The 18429-nt window shown below is 48.0% G+C and overlaps 1 protein-coding gene and 1 long non-coding RNA gene across 7 annotated transcripts in view; one reads left to right on the top strand and one right to left on the bottom strand.

The window, feature by feature from the left end:
• Window positions 1–11419: 11419 nt before the first annotated feature.
• Window positions 11420–17024, bottom strand: LOC142041210 (uncharacterized). Of its 2 annotated transcripts, XR_012653376.1 has the most exons (4): window positions 15598–17024; window positions 13620–13762; window positions 12414–13467; window positions 11420–12042 (listed from the first exon to the last, which is right to left on the bottom strand). It is a non-coding gene; the product is annotated as an uncharacterized LOC142041210 (long non-coding RNA). The 2 variants fall into 2 exon arrangements; XR_012653375.1 differs by having other exon boundaries at window positions 11420–13467.
• A 202-nt stretch (window positions 17025–17226) lies between these two features.
• The window catches only part of HPCAL1 (hippocalcin like 1), a 68199-nt gene continuing 66996 nt past the window's right edge, over window positions 17227–18429 (top strand). For 4 of the 5 annotated variants that reach the window (XM_075049146.1, XM_075049144.1, XM_075049147.1 and 1 more), the window contains exon 1: window positions 17227–17508. The gene's annotated coding sequence lies outside the window, so the exon portion shown is untranslated. Of the gene's footprint in view, window positions 17509–17704; window positions 17927–18429 lie in introns of those variants that run through there. The other variant, XM_075049148.1, reaches the window with a different exon arrangement.

Raw genomic sequence — 18429 nt, 5'->3', positions numbered from 1 at the left:
GTCCAACAGAGCCTAACAGATATTGTGTGTATCACAACAGGCTTTTTCTCGCCTTGCGAAGGTCTGCATAAAAGAAACTAGCCTTGAGACACACTTTCAGTGGAGAAATAATGTGCTTAACACGCAGAGAGAACTTAGGGTTCATGCATAGATAACACTCTCCTGGAAACAGTTTTTCATGGGACAGCCTTTTCTGTCAGTATTAATGATTTACCTTGGAAATATGATTCTATAACTCTACTCGTGTTCTTCATATAAGTAAAAGAAGATAAATTATGAGCTTCGGAGTCTGACTCAGGGCAAGTAGGTAATCTCTGAGAGGGTTTGCAAACTGCTTCTGGTGGTGGCTCCATCATATTTCTATAAATGCTGGATTCAGTGCTGATACCATCAACATAAGTGTATTGTAGCAGCATTGTGTATCCAGAAAAAAAAAATTAAAGGAAAAAAAAAAGCATCCATTTGGAGCTGAAATTTACTTTTCCCTCTTCTTCTAGGCTCATGGTTTTTGTATTACTCATTTAATTCTGTGGTCACTTTTCAGGAGCTCCTGCAGGGGATTTTGCTGCCTCCTCTTCCCTGGGAAGAAGGTTATACAGGGGGTTTCCAGCTGTGTTCAAGTACCGTGCAAATATGAACTTTAAAAAAAATCTGTCTTTTTAAAAGGTGAGAGTCAGACATCTTTGCACAGAGTTGCGGGAAATGATGGATGCAGTTTAGAAGCTTGTTAGAAACATGAGTAGTTCTGCTGCCTGATCTATTTGTTTTGTACTTAATTGTGGCTTAGCTTTAAATGAAGCTAAATGCCAGAGCTGTCAATCTAGCACAGAAATGGTACAAAATCTGGGAATCTGGCTGCAGAACTCATGTTGCTCAAGGCAACCTGCATTCATAGTTAGAGAAAAAGGTAGCCCATCTTGCTTTCCTGACAACACAGAGTCAGCCATTTGGGTGACGTATATGCTGCTGTCAACTGTGAGTGTTGGTGATACTTTCCATGTAGAAAATGCCATCAGTGTGACAGATATTCACTGCCAACACATTGAAATGGAAAGCCTGCTGCAATTCAAATAGGAATGTCCTGGGAGATTCTCAGCTATGTTGAATTAAGCAAGGAAGAATAGATCAAATCTTGTTTCCTAAGTTCAGTTAACTCCACAAGAAGAGGACACAGCTATGAATCCCTTAAAGGCAGTACACATTCTCTGCCAAGTTAGAAGGCAATTATTCTTCATAAATCTGTCTTTTTAAATTCAAGCAGATCGATTGTCTCGTCCATCCTTTCCCTATACAAGCACCCAGAAAGGCTCTTTTAGCACCACCTACGACTAAGTACCCTGCTTATCAGGAGAACCACACCATGGAGGTGATGAAAGCCCTGTCATCCCTGCGTATCCCTTTGTAATGGTGGATTGAAAGGTACGTTCAGATTTTTAATGTTTTAACCGAGAAGTTTCTGTGCTGTTTTTAAACACTGTCTTGGCTTTAGATATCTGACCACTATGCAAAGAAATAGGACACTCCTGAAAATTTATTGTCTAGCTAATAGGCAGAAAAGTGTTGCAAGAAGACAGGAAGGTTTCCTTATGTATACTGTCATGGTTGCATCAGCATAGGGCTTCCAGAGCTCTGCTAAACTGGCGTGGTTACAAGACAGTCATCTCCTAATAGCCCTATTCTGCCAAATTGCCCTGGCTCTGAAAGTCAAAATGGCTTCTGCCCTTTCTGATGACCTGTAATCACAGCTAGACATTCAGCAGGTAAAGCAAAGGCAAATATTGTTTGGTGCAGTTGTGAGCAAAGCCTATGTAAAAACATGTGTCAGACTTGGGAGGATCAGTTGCCTTCAGGGCTTTAAGGTGCTCATTGTGATCTGAATAACACACTAGTCTTGATGTTTTTCCCTTTTTTTTTTCAGATAGGGAGAATGCTTTGCAGTCTTTCTAAACGGTTTTGGGGGATTGTACTGATTACAGCCTTTACTGCTATGGCTTGTCTTCTCTGACTGATATTTGGTGGATTTACTAAGGCCCTAAAAACCAACAAACACTGTGAGAAAGGGAGAGGAGTTAGCATAAATTGTCCTCTCCCACGCTGCAGTGGCACAGCAATGAAAGAAAGGGTGTTCATTTATCTTTTTTTTTTTTTTTTTTTTAAAACCAAAGCAGGTAAAGAAGATGTTTGTCCTTAGCAACCAGCCTCCAGAGCCCCCAGCAGAAGTGAGCCAAGGAGAGCCGAAGCGTGGGATTGTGGTGTGGAACAGACCCAGCAGCAAGTCCTGGGTCAGCTGCTTGGTGGCACTGGGTAGGACTGGGGCAGCCTGGGGACACACGCTAATTGTTGCCAACTTAAATCCAGGGAAAAGTGTGTTCTAGGTATGAAGAAGTTTAGGAAATGCTGCTCCCACTTAGGAAATTTCTGGTTTACCTCTGTTGGCATTATAAAAGAGTCCTCTGGGGTCTTAGTCCCACCAATGATCACAGTATGGCCAACTTCAGTATTAGGTGAGGTTGTGCAGGGCCTTGTCCCATTGAGTTTTGAAACTCCAGGATGGACCTACTACCACTTCCCTGGGCAACGTGTTCCTGTGCTTGACCACCCACCCTCATGATGAAAATTTCTTCGTCACTTCTAACTGGAATTTCCCTTGCTGCATCTGTGACTGCTGTCCTGCATCCTCTTGTGGTGCGTATCTGCAGAGTCTGGCTTTGTCCTTCTGTGTCACCTATCACGTTATTAGGTGGCGGGAAGCATTGCTGCTTCCCCCAAAAATAGCAAATGAAGGAACTAGAACTGAGCCAATATATTCATAATAGCTTCTGGGGCACTGAAAGACCATGTGAATCTCAATTTGTGAATCATTTCTGCTACAAAAGCAGAAGGAATTCAGAAAAATCAACAGCTTGGCATGGGCACTTCCAGGACAGGAATTTGAGTTTTTTTTCTTTCACCTTCACTTTGAAGAGACCTAGATGTCGACAGGGGATGATGGGGGAGAAAAGGGTTAAACAACCTGGAAGCTGAACTGAAATACTGCTCTTATTTTGACTCATCTGTAATTTGTTGTCAATATTTTAGCTCCACAAAAGCTGGAGAGAAAAGCTTTGAGTGTTACTTTCTCAGCTTCCGAGGAGCACTACTTGCTGGTGAATTCACAGGGGCTTTGCTCCAAAAGTGGTGGGGTGTCACTGGGCTTAGACAAAAGGGCTTCCACTTTCCCCCAACATCTCTGCTGTGGTGTTGGCCAGTAGAGCTACATTTTTAAACCCTGAAAATGTGGAAAACTGCAACTATGAATCCTCTGAGAAATCACAGAAAAACAGGGCTAGAAAGATTCACAAGGGCTCATTTAATCTTTTCTCCAGCCTCAAGGCAGGTTGTACCACTTTATCATCTCTAACCACCACCTGTCTGACCTGTTTGTAGTGTGATGGAAATTTCAATTCGCCCCCCCAGCAATCCAGTCCAATGGTTTGCTGCCCTTACCTGCAGAAATTTTTTTTCCATGCTCTGACTCTTACTTGCTTTAATGTAAGCTCATTCCTTCTGTTCACTGCAGACATCCCCCTCCATTTAAGACAACATTTTACCTAGCTGGAGGATTGTGTTTCCCTTCAGGCTTCACGTATTTAGGCTAAACCCCAATTCAGTCAGCCTTTGCTCTCGGGGTGTTTTCCACCTCCCTGCTTGGCAGCTGGGCCACTCCTCAAGCCATGCTGCCTCACTCTAGCTGGCATGGAAGGGCGATTTCCCATTGTATGGGCTCTGCTCCTCCTTCATCCACGCTAGAACATCTGTCTTCTCCACAACAATGTGATGTTGTTGATTCATGTTCACTCTGCAATCCACAACCACCCTCTCAGACATTTTTTTGGCAGAGCTGCTGCAGCTGAACCCAGGCTGTGTTTGCACAGCTGATTGTTCCTGCCTACCTCACACGTGTCTCTACTGAACCACATCCTTTTTTCCAGGCCTTTTCCCCAACTTGTCAGCATTGCTTTGAATCATTATTCTGCCCTCCTCTGTGCCCGCAGCCCCCACTTGCTTTGCCTTGTCTATAAGCTAATAAGCATACTCTCCATTTCTTCATCATCTGTACCCTTACCAAATGCTTTTCTCTTCAATTGACCCTAATGTTTTTGGACACAAGGGAAATATGTGATGCTTTACCTGCCACCCACTTAAGAGCTTAAGAGCTCTAAAGAGCTGAGTCTCATAGAGATGGCCTTTTGTTCCCCTTGCAGCAAGATCCCCACAGCAGAGCTGGATGCATTTTTGACTGATACAGTAATCCTTGCTTCCTCTCTCCAGTTGCTTTGTGTCGTGTCAAACAGCTCCTGCACTTATAAATGAAGGAGATGATATCTGCTTCTAATACATGCCTCCGCTTATGCACATTTTAAGTTCAAGGAATGGCATGGGCTTATAGGAGAGCCTTTCTCTTTGAAGGATGCCAATGCTTTTAATAAATGAAGTCTATAGAAATCATAGCTCGCCACTATGAAAAGAGCACTCGTTTGATAGCATGTTATGACTGTACCCAATAACTTCATACTGGGAATGAACAATGCCATAACAGGGAGCTCGTGGAAACATGAGCTGACACGGGGCAGACCCCTCCACCATTCTGCATGTGTCTTTGACCAGGAGGTGAGTGGAAGTACCTGGTCCTTTGCCACTGACAGTCATGCTGAAACAGGGCATTGGACATTAAACTAGCTCTTCTGAAGTAGTGATAATCTCTCTGTCTGTTAGTCCGTGAGCAGCCTGCCACTTCCGGCTTACATAAAACTGAATTCTCAGGTGATCTGTTGCTGTTATTAAAAAAAGGCAATAAACTTCTGCCACTCTGTGGGTATGCTCTTTTACCAGAAAGCAACACATAAAGGCCAGAGTCTGTCCTGGGGTGCCCTGTGCGGAGCCTTGGGGAGCCCACTGAGATGCTGGGGGCACTGGGGTTGCATGGTGCCAGCCATCAACCAGTCACCCAATGTTGGCTCCTCTAGTTTTCAATTAAAATGTGCCCAGTGTACAGCCTGACCACATGTGTTAGTATGTAAACTATGAAAATCCCACATGCCCCTACCTGAGAGTGGCGAGTTAAACGAGCAGTCCCAAAGATTCAACATCTTAAACTGGACACTGTAATGACTGGCTTAAAAATTGGGAAACTGGAAGAAAATGTTTGTGTTTGCTTGCTGGTGACTCAGGGCTCAGTGTTAATGTTTTCAATTTTGCCATGAAAAATATGGACGACAAATAGAACTAGTGAGAAAATAGAAGGTCTGCATTCGCAAGCAACACGTGAATTCCAGCATCTGGAGCTCTGAAAAACACCCAAATGTGATAAGGTCTGCAAATAAACTGGGTTTTTATAGAACCAGTTGTAACACAATGCACATGATAGTGGAGGCAGGGTGAGGGGAAGCAGGTTGAACTAGCATTATAACAAAATATTTCGGAAAATATCACTCCCTATTTACACCTGGGGCATGAATGCTAACCTGAAACAATTTCACTCCTTTCTTTTATGCTTTCTATATTAAGAGGTGCTATTTTAGACTTCTACTCACTTCAACAATCTAACTGCAGGGTCTGCTTTCTCTCCCTGGGCTGAATCCATCCTGGGAGGAGCTCTGTAGAATGCTAAGCAGTTCTGTCAAGTATGAATTTGACCCACTGTGCTCGGTCGTCCTACTAACGCATCTGTCTTGGGTCCAAGTGCTCTCCTGATTTGTACTATAATTATCCTAAAACTAGATTTTTCTAAATTTCATTGTCTCACAGCTTTTTATAGTTCTGGGAATTAATTATTCAGAGCTGTGGAAGTTCTCAGCAGTGCTTTTCCCCAGCTTTTTGGACACAGATGCATTTTGCTCATATAGAGCAGAGCGCACACTGGTGCTTCAGACAGAGACAAGGGAATGACTTTGGACAAATGTTAAACAAGCTGCCTTCAGCATTTCTTCCTCTGACACCATCTTCTTGAATCTTTTGAGGCATAGATAATTTCTGAGCCTAATAATGTCTGTATTCCCTCCCTGGCATTCATAGGCTTTAGAGGCTCCCTTTACGCGTTACAGGTTGATGCCACCTGTAGCATCATGGGGCAGGAGGGGCTGCAGTGAGCATGGGGACCAGTGTGGCTGCAGAACTAGGCACTGCCAAAAACAACCCCACGTTTTGGCTGGGATGGGAGCGAAGCTGAGCAGGGGTGCAATGGGGAGGCTAAAGGAGATGATAGACTTCTAGCCTGGAACCAGAAGCTGGGGAGAAGTCAGTGATCTCATTTTGTTGGCTGGCAGCAAGTGGACGCATGGTCGGGGATGGCTGGGCTCTGGGGGACATGTCAGAGGGGCGTCTCTCTGGGGTGCAGGCTGGGCGAGATATGTCCTTACAGCCGTAAGTCTTTGTTTGAATTTCACTTGAGTTGGAAGTTCAGCAGGAGGGCATGGAGGCACCAAAGCACGGACCTACAAGGCTGCTGCCAGCACAGCTCCTCTGGCTTCCTCGGCTGGGGACAGAGCGGTCTCCAGCGCAGGTGTGTGGGGAGCAGCACCCGCGTTGGGTGTCACTCCCTCCCTCACCAGGCTCGCCCCGTCTGCCCGGGGAGTCATGGCCACTTCTTTCACCGAGCCCTTTCCCTTGGAAGTTGCCGTCCACACACTGGGGGTTTCCATCCCACGGAGCAGTGGTGAAGGGAAGGGTCTGCCTGACAGGCGCTGGGCTCTGAGCAGGACCCCAGTTCCCCTGCGGTTGGCTCTGCAGAGGCAATACAGGAGCGGAAAATGAGATTGAGCCTCTTCTGCCTCCCACATCTTCGTTTGGGTAAGTGCAGAGTGTGTACTTTAATTAGCGATGATACATGAGGGAGACAGGAGATGAAGCAACGTTCAAATTAAGTATCTGCAGAGCTGGTGAGAAGGTAAATATGAGCTCCCAGACTTGGGGGATTTTTTTCAGTCCGTTCTTCTGCAGCAACAGTTTGAGTTTTGATTTAAAATCGTTGCAGCATTTTTTTTTTCCCAAACCCACCACCTTTGAGGTCCACCTTCACAGGCCCCTGGGTTTTATGACACTGCAAAACCCAGGGAGGGTTAGCTGGGTTCCCACTGCAGCCGGGGGGGGGGGGGGGGGGCAGGTCCCCCCCAGGCACAGCTTTGTGTCAGGCAAAGGGCTGCTGCTCCCATGCTGCAAACGCACAGGGAGGGTGATGGACTGACGCCTGCGTGACACCACTGACCTTCCTGCAGCAAATCACCCTTTAACAGAAGCTAGCTGCAATAGGTTTGGGGTCTTTCCTCAGGGATGGAGGCTGCGGTGACCTGCTAACCAGCCCGACTCCTCTCTCCCATCACTTTGCACTGTTGGGAGGGTTGTGGGTGCACCTCTGCCCCCACAGCTGCATGCATTACTGCTCCCACGATCAGGAAGCGCCGCTCACAGCTGTGCTCTTTGTACTGCTGCCCATCCCCGGGACGTCCGAACACCTCATCCTTCATGCTGAGCATCCTCTTCCCTGCTGGCATGGATGGGAGCTTCAGACTGAAAGCAGGTGGGATGCTGAACACAAATATTACATGTCAGGAGGATAAATGAAGGTTTATTGAAGAATAAATTAACCTTACATTTAAAAATTGTTGTTTCTTAAGTGCTTGACTTCCTCTGTGCCCTATATGAAATATTTTTTGTTTGCTTTTGTAAATAATACAGTATTTAATTATTAGATAAAGCATACTCCATAGTGAAATATGGTTTCTAATGCATTTTAAACTGGTAAATACCAAGTATTCACATCCCCTTTGCTACGATTTCACTTTAAGAATGATTTTGATGTTTCAGTATGAGTCAGGCAACAACACAGGAATTGCTGAAGAAATTTCACTGAAAACCTCTCTGAAAACCCAGTTACAAGTCAGAGAAAACATAGCCAAATTTTACTGGTTCAGTCCTGGCTTGGTTGGGTCTGTAATTTCAGAAACCAAATTCCACATCTGGAATTGTCTACAGTTTGGCTATTAATAGGATGTTTATATTTTTATTTCAACACCACCATCAAGAGATGGGACCTGCCTTAGGGAAGGTGGTGGCTGCCAGCACCCACTGCTGCCTGACAGAGAGGACCCAGCTAGAACAGGAGATTTCCTGCAGAGATTACTCAGAAGAAATAATCTTTTTTTCCAGTGGAAAAATGCATTGCCAATGTGAAAGAAAAACATAAAGAGGAGCAGCCAGGAGAGGAAGACACTGGAAGACCCCAAAGGCTCCAGAGTCCCTACTTTTTGCTTTCCACCCCTGCTAGTATAACTTGTTTACCTACCTTTTTGTTACAAAACCATAAATTTTATATGCCATTAAAGGCTGGCTGTTCCCAACAGGTGCCCAAAGCAAAGCAGCAGTTTGGCTGTTCCCAACAGGTGCCCAAAGCAAAGCAGCAGTTGTGTCGCTTGTGGGAGTTCATGTGTGCAAGGGCAGAATCGTGCTCTTTGCGTGGTTGAAGCCAAACTGTACATTAAATAATAAGTGCTGACACTCTTATGTAAAAGATGACCCAGTCCAGCATTTTTTAGGAATTCATCTCGTTTAGGAGCTCATCAGGTGCCCTTTATGGATGTCTCCAAAATCTCTATCAGACAGAATTAATGTTGTACAGATACCCCCAGCATGGAGTAAGTAACTGAATTTCTCTTACTTGCCTGAATATCATATTACATAGAACAGGACACCTGGTATCATGATAATATGAAAAATCTGGCACAACAATCTGAGCGCAGAGGAGGTGCTGCGGCTTCAATAAGCTGTGCCACTGTTTGCCTTTGAATGCTGTTGGGCGAATCAGCTGAGAGCGGCTGCATCAGCAGGTGCTGGGAGCACCAGGTACCTTGCCAGAACACCAGTGGGATGCCGATGAGAACATGGTGTCACACATTGTCCAGGATCCTGCTAGGGGGCTCTTTTATTGGATTATTGTCTGTTTGGAGGGGGAGAAAAATATCCTCTGCTTGAAGCAAATTGCCTCATGGTTTGTGTTGTGATAAAAGGTGATTATACATCCCTGAAAACTGCGATTGCTTTTAGTTGCAAAGCCACCGCCCCTCTCCCTGTCAGTTTATAAAAAAATGTGTGTTTTGCAAAGGTAGGGCAGGATGCTTGGCAGGGTTAGAAAGTGGCCTGGGAAAAATCCTTCCATTTCAGCAGGAGTCCTTTACATTTTGCTGTGATATCCCCATTGGGTGAGCAGCACCAGCTGCCAACAAGCTCCTGGGGGGATGCTGCTCCCCTGTGTGCCTGCCTCAGGCCCACCACGTCAATGGGTCCTTCTGTCTCCCTCTCCTCCTGCACACACCAGGTCAGGCACTGAGCCTGCATTGCTGCCCGTCCCAGCTAAGTCCGTGCCAGCTAAACCTGTCCCAGCCAAGTCTGTCCCAGCTAAGCCCAGTGCCCAGCTGGTCAGAGGCCTCGGCAAGTGCCTTTTGCTCAGCCCACAGGCTGCCGTGGCTTTGCGGGGTTCTACGTTGGGCTCTCCAGCCTATGGGAAATACACATGGATTTTTCAGGTGGAGGCCATTGAGCGAAACACGGTTGTCTGCATGCTTGAAATTAAGCCTATTTTTCACTCCTTGAAATCAAAGCGCGAGACAACAGAATTGGGACATTCCTGCAATAGCACAGAGGATCTGGTGATTATCTAAATGCATAATCAATACCACCATTTAGTCATTAGTATGCATTTGTCAAACGCCCAACAATGTGCTTACCCTATTTAAGGATTTTCTCCAGGCATAACCCAACCTTTTTTCTTATTGAAAGTGTTGTTAATTAATACTTTTATTGTCCTCCCCTATGATTTGCTTTCTCTTAATTACCAACAGGAGCAATACAGGAGTGCTCCATTGCCTGTGCCAAAATTAATCTGACTTCCAAATTGCACTGAACGATCCACATGGCTTTGCCTTTGGGTACTGAGAAGGAGAGCCCGATCCCATGGGAAATGATGCTTTATGAGGACCTCTGATTTCACACAATCACAGAATGCTTTGGGTGGGAAGGGACCTTTAAAGGTCATCTACTCCACCCCCCCCTTCAATTTTCAACTAGATCAGGTTGCTCAGACTCCTATCCAAACCTAACCTTGAATGTTTCCAGGGATGGGGCATCGACCACCTCTCTGGGCAACCTGCTCCAGTGTTTCATCATCTTCATTGTAAAAAATTTCTTCCTTCTATCTAGTCTGAATCTACCCTCTTTTAGGTTAAAACCATTACCCCTTGTCCTATCACTACAGGCCCTACTAAAAAGTCTGTCCTCATCTTTCTTATAAGCCCCCTTTAAGTATTGAAAGGAATTTCAATATTAAGTACTTCAGGGTGAATTTATGCAGATGGGAGGAGCGGGAGGAGCAGCGGGAGGAGGTGTCCCAGCAGGAAGGTTTGAGCCCTGGATGAGGAGTGCAAACATAATGCAAAGCCCTTTAACCCCAGAGCATGGGGGCAGCATCCTGGGGTGTGTGTGGGGGGTCCCCTGGCTCTCACAGGGCTCTGGAAGGCATTCTGGAGCACACAGGCTGGCAGAGAGCTAAATAAGCATCTTGTTGGCTCCAGCATCCCAGAAAGCACTGTCGGGTTTCTTTCTTTTCCTCTTTCGTTCAGCCATATGAAAAAAAGCGGTCTCAGCAAAACTGAAAGTCACTGTGGGGAAATACCAGGTTTACTGTGTTATTTTTTTTGCCCTGATTTAACAAAAATACTTTGTTTTGCTTTTTAAAGCTTTTGTAATGCCAGGCTAAAACACTGATTTTCATTTAGACACACCAGTATTTCTCACACTTAATTCCTGGCTTTTGCATTTTCCTGTTGCGGTTCAGAAAAGAAACAAGTAACAGCATTGATATTTTCTGCTGCATAGAAATGCTTGAGTTTTCTTACTCTATCCCACCTCTCTCAGCATAAATCTGCCATTTTGGACCACAAACCCAGAGTTCACTCTGTTGCATCCCATAGCCACGACAGCCTTTTGATGGCTCTGTGGGACCTCTCCCATTTTGAAGGCTCCCTGTTATTTTCTGCTCAGACAAGTGAGACACAGCATTTTGTGTTTTGATATTGCTGCTGCTGCTGGTGTGGGTTAAAACCCTGGGTGGGAATGCCAAGACCAAAGATGCTGAGGCCCTCACCGTGCCATGGGATGGCAGATGGATACCCAAAGCCCTGCTGCTCTGCCCTGATAGTGGGTATCCTTGTGCATAGAGCCTGTGGGATAATGGGGTTCTTGGTAGATGCAACTCGAAATAAGCATGTGCGGGCTATGGAGTGTAGGAAATTCCAAGTTTTTTAATAGTTTTAGTTAAAACACGCCCTGTCCCACACTTTTTTTCATGATAAATCCCAGCAAACATTGTGGCAAACCCCAGAGTGCAAAACTACAGTAAAGCACCATGAAGAGAAATTAGGCTTTTTAATTTTCCCTATTTAGCAAGGCTCTTTCCTTTTTGTGTAAGAATCTTTAATACTAAAATCTTATCTAAAACATCTCACTTTAGTGTCTGGCATAACAACTGCAGCCTGGGAGGCAATCAAGTCCCTTTTAGATTCCCATGTAATAAACTGGTAGACAACAGTAAATGAAATGAAAATGTGCTGCTTTAATTCATAAATTCATCACCTCTGTCAGGCCTAATTTTTTTTTTTAATATTTCCACCCTCAGTCATTCTATTATTGGAGAGAAAAACTACGCAGCCAAATTTCCTTTATGTTGCTTTAATCGTTGCTCTCTTTGACTTTGAAAAGGACAGTGAGTGTTCTTATATATGTAAATGTGCCTGATGGCTTTGGCTGTTCCTATGCTAAGTATCCCCCTCCCCCGTAGTCACTGAGGGTATCCCTGGGGCAACCTTAATATAAATATAGGTAGCAAAGTGCATTTTTTTCTTTGTCCAGCTGTGCAGGCTCACATCTGCTGTTCTCAGGCTTAGTGCCAATCATCACAGCTCTCACTATTCATTTTTCCTCGCAGGGGAAGAAAGCACCCAAGACAATCTCCTGCTAAGAAAAAGAAAAGCAATCATCCAAAGATGGAGTATTGCCACTATTTTTGTTACTTTTCTTTTTTTTTACATCTATCCGATGTTACTGGCACAGTGGCAGGCATAGCAAGTAGGTTGGAGATGAAAAAGCATGCAAAAATTACATTAAATATTGTGTTGTAGCTAAATTCTCTGAACACCCATTTGCCCTTGCTCCACATTATATTATTCAAACTAGACAAAGAGAGTACTCTGGAGAGTACTAGCAGATTCCCGCCTCCCGCCTCTCCCCATTCTCCAAGGTCATTTAAAACAGGCCAGGGAAGTACACTAGAAGATATTGCAGGGAACAATCCTGCTTTGGCAAGAAAATGCACTGTAAAAACCTACCTGCTCTTTTCCACCTCCCGTTTCTGTGATCCAGATGGATGGCAAAACCCCTTGGCATATTTGTTTTGGTAATACGTTAAATACCGGGTCTGCCTGTTCAGGCGATGCTGCTTGTCCATCCTACAGTTGAGAGTAATGTGTGCAGCTGGCATTTTCCAAGTTATGTTTGTTTGCCTGTTAAGTCCAGCTTGGAAATGCAAAGGAGCACAAAGAGGGGTTAAACTGATGTAGGCAAAAATTCAAGCTCCAGCATCTGGTAGCAAAAATGGGAGGCTTTACAAGATGAGCAGCCAGTTTTTTATTACTGGAAGACAAAACTTATCAAAGAAAATAGTTCTGATAAACAATTTTCCCTTATATTTCCCCAAGCACCTACCATCCAGCTTGGCTTTATCACAGTGAAATAACACCGGCTGCACTTCTCTGTTACTATTTTCATTTGAATTTCTCTAAAGCGATTGATTCTTCAGTGAGAGATTTCCAAAAGCAAGATTAAAACAGGATGAAAGAAATAATTACAGTGTCTTTTGAAACATTGCTTTCTTCCATCAAATGGAAGTTGTGAGGAAGCTCGGTGATGAAGGGGGTGCTCCAGGGGTTGCTCCTCCGACCGCTCCCGCCAGGTTGTCCTGCAAATGCCCTGGCCAGGCAGGAGCTCCTTCCCAGGCAAAACTGCAAGCCAGCAGCTCCCCCTGGAGAAGTGCCATCTGCCTTTAGGAAGACAGTGTGGGGATGACCAGGATGACCATGTCCCCAGCTCAAAGCCAGAAGACATGCTTTTGCTGTCACTGCCTGCAGTGGAGGCAAGTCCTGGCTCTTCTGGCAGAGGCAGATCAAAGCCTGTCCGATGCACACAAACTTTCTACCAGACACCTGGCATGAAAGCATCTGGAGCGATCAGCCATCTTCAAGGATGCCACCAGTGCTTTCCATCCCAACAACCGTGACAGGTACCAGGAGACCAACAGGGAAAGAGCAGGCTGAATCCTTAATCCTTGCCAGCAGTTTCTTCCTTTGTTTTTTGGTGCTGGGCTGTCCAGGTCAAGCTGATGAACTGCTCAAAAAAGGTAAATATTGCTTTAATCTCTTCCTCGAGTTAATCACGCCAAACCACAGGAAGGCAGGTAATAATTCAAGATTAGCAATAGCCTTTTGAAGCTTACATTATTATGGTAGATATTTAAAGAATAGCAGCATGCCACATACCTCAGATACTCTAGTTTCTATCTAATCCATTGGTGATTAAATCCCAGACAGCAGAAGGAATTTCACACAGTATCTCCAAATTCAGCATAGTTTGAACGATGCAGATGAATCTCACTTAATCCCTCTTTGTTTCTGACTCCTAACTGTGGAAACAGAATGAAAAGTACAAAGAAAAATCAAACAAAAGGTGAGATGCCAGAGCAGCTATGGATTTAAGTTTGCGAAGGTCCATGCTAGGTCATCATGGCAGTATTAGAGATAGGCTTAATCAACATACACCATCAAAAGAAGAACTTCAAATAAGCCAGAAACACTCAGTGGGCCTGATTTTGCAAATGCTTTCATAGAATCACAGAATCACTTAGGTTTGAAAATATCCTTAAGAACATCGAGTCCAGCTATAAACCTAACACTGTCAAGTCCACCACTAAACCATGTCCCTAAGCACCATGTCTACACATCTTTTAAATACCTCCAGGGGTGGTGACACACCACTTCCCTGGCAGCCTGTTCCAATGCTTGACAAACCTTCTGGTGCAGAAATTTTTCCTAATATCCAATCTAAACCTCTCCTGGTGCCACTTGAGGCTGTTTCATCCCATCCTATTGCTTGTTACTTGGGAAAAGAGACTGACCCCCACGTCGCTACAACCTCCTTTCAGGTAGTTGTAGAGAGCGATAAGGTCTCCCCTCAGCCTCCTTTTCTCCAGGCTAAACAACCCCAGTTCCCTCAGCTGCTCCTCATAAGACTTGTGCTCTAAACCCTTCACCGGCTTTGTTGGCCTTCCCTGTACACACTCCAGCACCTCAACGTCTGTCTTGTAGTGAGGGGCCCAAAACTGAACACAGTATTTCACAGGACATTAAGGTCTCGTAGTAGTACACTCAAGTATGCACTTAAGTGCGTAATATGAGAAAGTAACTGCCTACATATGGACCTTAACTTGCAAATACAGGGCTTGACTGTCTTCACATGGCACATTCTCTGAAGAGGAGAGCAGAGCTGGGAGGCTGCAGAGCGAGAGCAGCAGCCCTCACAAACTCATTGCAGGAATGAATCTGCAGCTTCTTTTGATCTCAGATTGTTTGTGAGCAGTCGACGACTTTCTAAGGCCATCCTTCCTTGTTTCCCAAGGGATTTCTGTAAATCAGGAATTGCTCGTTATCAAGCATTAGGACTCAAAATCGTCTGAAATCTTGGTGGTATTTCTTTGGTTGGCTATCTATCTGGATTACACCATCTTGTATCCGGTCACAGCTGGAAGGGTGCAACTCTTGAAGGAAGAATTTGGGTATAAATGATAGTAACGCCTCGTTTGGTCCTTGTTGTGCGTTCTCCAATAATTGTTGAATCCAGAATTATTTTCAGTATTTATGCAATTTATCATGGGATAACACACGGAATACTAGAGGGCTGGAAGAGAGGAGCAGCCGTGGGCTCTTCTTAAGTAAGTACCCACTGACCATAAAATGCCCCCGAGTCTCCCAGCACAGGCAGCTCCTGCCAGAAACGTTCGAGCACTGTGCTGAGCAGGGTGCAGTGCAGCACGAGGACATCCACCCAAGGATCACCCGAAACTGAGGGCAGGGCGCTCGCAGCCACCCAGCCCCATCGAACCAGGGCATCCCCGCGAGGAACCGCCGCAGCCTCCAGCAATGGCTGCAGGTCTCATCTCACAACCTGTCCACTGCGGGACGTGGGGCAGCGCCTGGGATTGAGTGCCATAAACCGGCTCCTCTCGCCAGACGTCAAGCCCGAGGGCTGTAAATCTTGGAGGAAGCCTCACGTAGGTACTCGCTCTGTTGCCACCTATTCCTGGGCAGAGGGTGATGTCGTCACCCGTGCCACCGCCCTCCCGGGCAGAGCAGCCAGAGAGGCACGGCCAGAGCCACAGCCCCATAGCCGCGGCCAGCCCTGCTTACGTGGGCAATGCTCGCTCAGGGAAGGGTTTGCGGGGAAATCAAGGGGATTACTCACATGTAATCAACTCCTGCAAGGAGAACCCAGCTTCAAGTATGCAAAGTTGGCAGCGATGGCAGTTGCATACGGTTTTCCATTATGTGTTCCTGGTCAAGTTGCTTCTAGTTTTAACTGTTCAGGTTCTTTAGTTTCCAAGCTTGCTCTTTGCCTTGGGCTGACATTTTTATTATTTTTTTTTAAGCTGGCAAAATGGTTGAACTGTTTCTGAAAGGCCTTGGAGAAAGTGGTTATTGTTGAGTAACATTGTCATCTCTCTGCATCAATGTATTCAGTTTCAGCATATTCAAGCTTTGTAGTACATGTGAAAGGTTTGGTTGGTGGTAGTGGTGGTTTGTTTGTTTGGTTTGGTTTTTTTTTTTTCTGCCCTTATAAAAATCTGTTGGACTTTGTGCAGAGATAAGCTTTGAAAAACTGCTGCTTTGGATTTTTCTGTTTGTTCCTGTCCCCCCTTGCCTCCCAAAGTTTGACGCTAATCTTTAAGTATCTTTTTCCTGGTGTGGCCTTGATTTCAGCTCTATTCAGTTCTTATCTCACAACTGCACTGAATGTGCTCCCTTAGTCTCCTATAAGGGAAGGCAGAGTGAAAGTTACCGATAAGGCACAGTGGCAACTACATTAAATTCTCCATATATTTTCAACTTAAAAATGTGCTAGTTAGGAGCTGGGCGGGAGGGGGCAAAAAATATACTAAGGGGAAGATTCGCCTGTTTGTGCTGCGGGCCATATTTCTGAGCCACGCTTCCAATGACCTCCCTCAGGAAGCAGATTAGCATCAGTCCCTAAATCCCCTCCATTTTGTGATGGGGTACGCTCGTAGGCAGTGCAAGTTCATGTCTGGCACAGAACGGCGAGCGCCTGTCTCCAGCCGGGTGAGACGACACCCACCCACGGACTCGGCTGACGGTACCGAATTTACCTGCACCGAATTCACCTGTACCGCTATCGGCCTTGCTGGGGGGGCACTGCTGGGATGGGGGGGCACTGCTGGGATGGGGGGGGGGGGCACTTCGTGGGCAGGGGGGGCAGACAAGCATCGCCCTGCTCAGCAGGGAAGCGTGCGGCGTGCCGGCTGGCTGCCGCGCTCCCCTCCGGCGGCCGCTCCGGAGCTGCCACCGTCCCCCCCCCCGCGCACTGAAAACTTGCCACCCCCTCCAGCCGTGCTGGAGATGCGCGTAGGGCCCGGTGTGAGCTGGTGCCGCGGGAGTCCTGCTCCATCGTTTCCTTATTTGCTTCGGGGTTTAAAAAAAAAAATTAAAGGAAAAAAAAAACCAACCCGAAAAATCCAAACTTTCTTCCACCCTCCCTCCCCCTGCCCACGTTGCCGGTGAGGCCGGCAGCGAGCGCCGGCGGGTCGGGCGGGCATTCCCCCCCACCTCCGCGGGCGCGCAGCTCCGCGGAGCCGCCTCTCCGCACTGCCCCGCCAGCCCCGCACTTCCTGCCCGCCGCCGGCCCCGGCCCCGGCCCCGGCCCCGGCCCCGGCCCCGGTAGGCGGGCAGGGCGATACCAAGTGGCCCATCTCGGCGGGAGCGCCGGCGGCGGGCGGGCCTCCCCTACGCGGGGCGGCCGCGGAGCAGCGGCGCGCTGCGCTCCGCCCCCCCCCCCGCCCCCCCGGCGCGCCCGCCGCCCCGCCGGGGAAGTTGAGCTCCGTCCCTCGCTCTCCCCGGTCCCTCGGCGACGGCTCCTTCCTCCCCCTCCCTCCAATGCGCCTCCCGCTCATTTCCTCTTTTCCTCCCCGCTCGCCGCCGCTCCGCAGGCGCGCGGCTCGCCCGGGCGCCGCCGCGGAGTTGTAGCTCCCAGGAAGCCGCCGCTGCCGGCTCCCCCCCCCCCCCGGCAACCCCCTCCCCCCCTAGACGGGCAGCCGCTGCCGCCGCTTCCAGGGCCGCCGCGGGACCCCGCTCCGCCAGCCGGGTAAGGGGCTGGGGCTGCCCCCGCTGCCGCCCGCGGAAACTTCGGCGGGGCTGCGGGACAGCCGCGCTGCCCTCTCCTGCCGCGGGGACTGTAGAAGGGGGGAGATGGGGGGGGGGGCTTTCCGGCTTTTGGAGGGGGGACTGTGTGTATTTTCAGGGAGCGAGGGTTGGAAACATCCCGGCTGGATTGCGGGCGCAGGGCGCTCCGCGCATCTTTTACACACACACACACACACACACACACACCCCCCACGCCGCGGAGCGGAGCGGACGCCCCCTTGGCCGTCGGGGGATGCGGAGCCGATCCCCCCCGGTCCCGGCCCCGGCCCCGCCGCGGTGGGGCTGCGGTGGCAGCGCCCGCCTCGCCCGGAGCGTGGGCAGCGCCGGCGTGTTCCCCTGCCCTGCGGAAAAATGTGTATGTACGTATTCGTGTGTGTTTGTCCGTGCTTGTGTCTGTATACCCGTACGTGTGTGTACGCGTGTGTGCGCACACACGCAGCGCGCGTGTGTTTGTGGGGTGTGTGCGAATCTCGCCTGATGATGGAGGGAGTTACGCAGCTCAGCTTTCGGGTGGTTAATGGTTTACCCGGCGAAGTTCCCGCCGCGTGAATGTTGCAGGACGCTTTGAGTCAACTCCTCCAGATCCGGACCTCCTATTTGCCACTTTCCCAAACGGCCACTAAAAAAGGCTGGCCTTTGCCTCTGGTGAGTAGGCTTTTTTGGCCGTCTCCTCCCCCGGGAGATGTCTGCGGGCCGCGCTGGAGGCCAGATGGCTGCGGCCGAGGTCCCCCCGGTCCCCTGAACCCGGGCCGAGGGGGGACACCCTACTCCCGGGAGGTCGTGGCAGCGAAGGCGTCTGCCAGCCGTGGTTTGCATCGGGCTGCCGGCGGGGACCTGCCGGAGCGCAATAGCTGCCAGAGTA

The sequence above is a fragment of the Buteo buteo genome, chromosome 17 (genome assembly GCF_964188355.1).
Source record: "Buteo buteo chromosome 17, bButBut1.hap1.1, whole genome shotgun sequence".
NCBI classification, from domain to species: domain Eukaryota; kingdom Metazoa; phylum Chordata; class Aves; order Accipitriformes; family Accipitridae; genus Buteo; species Buteo buteo.
This window is presented reverse-complemented; position numbering and strand designations above follow the sequence as displayed.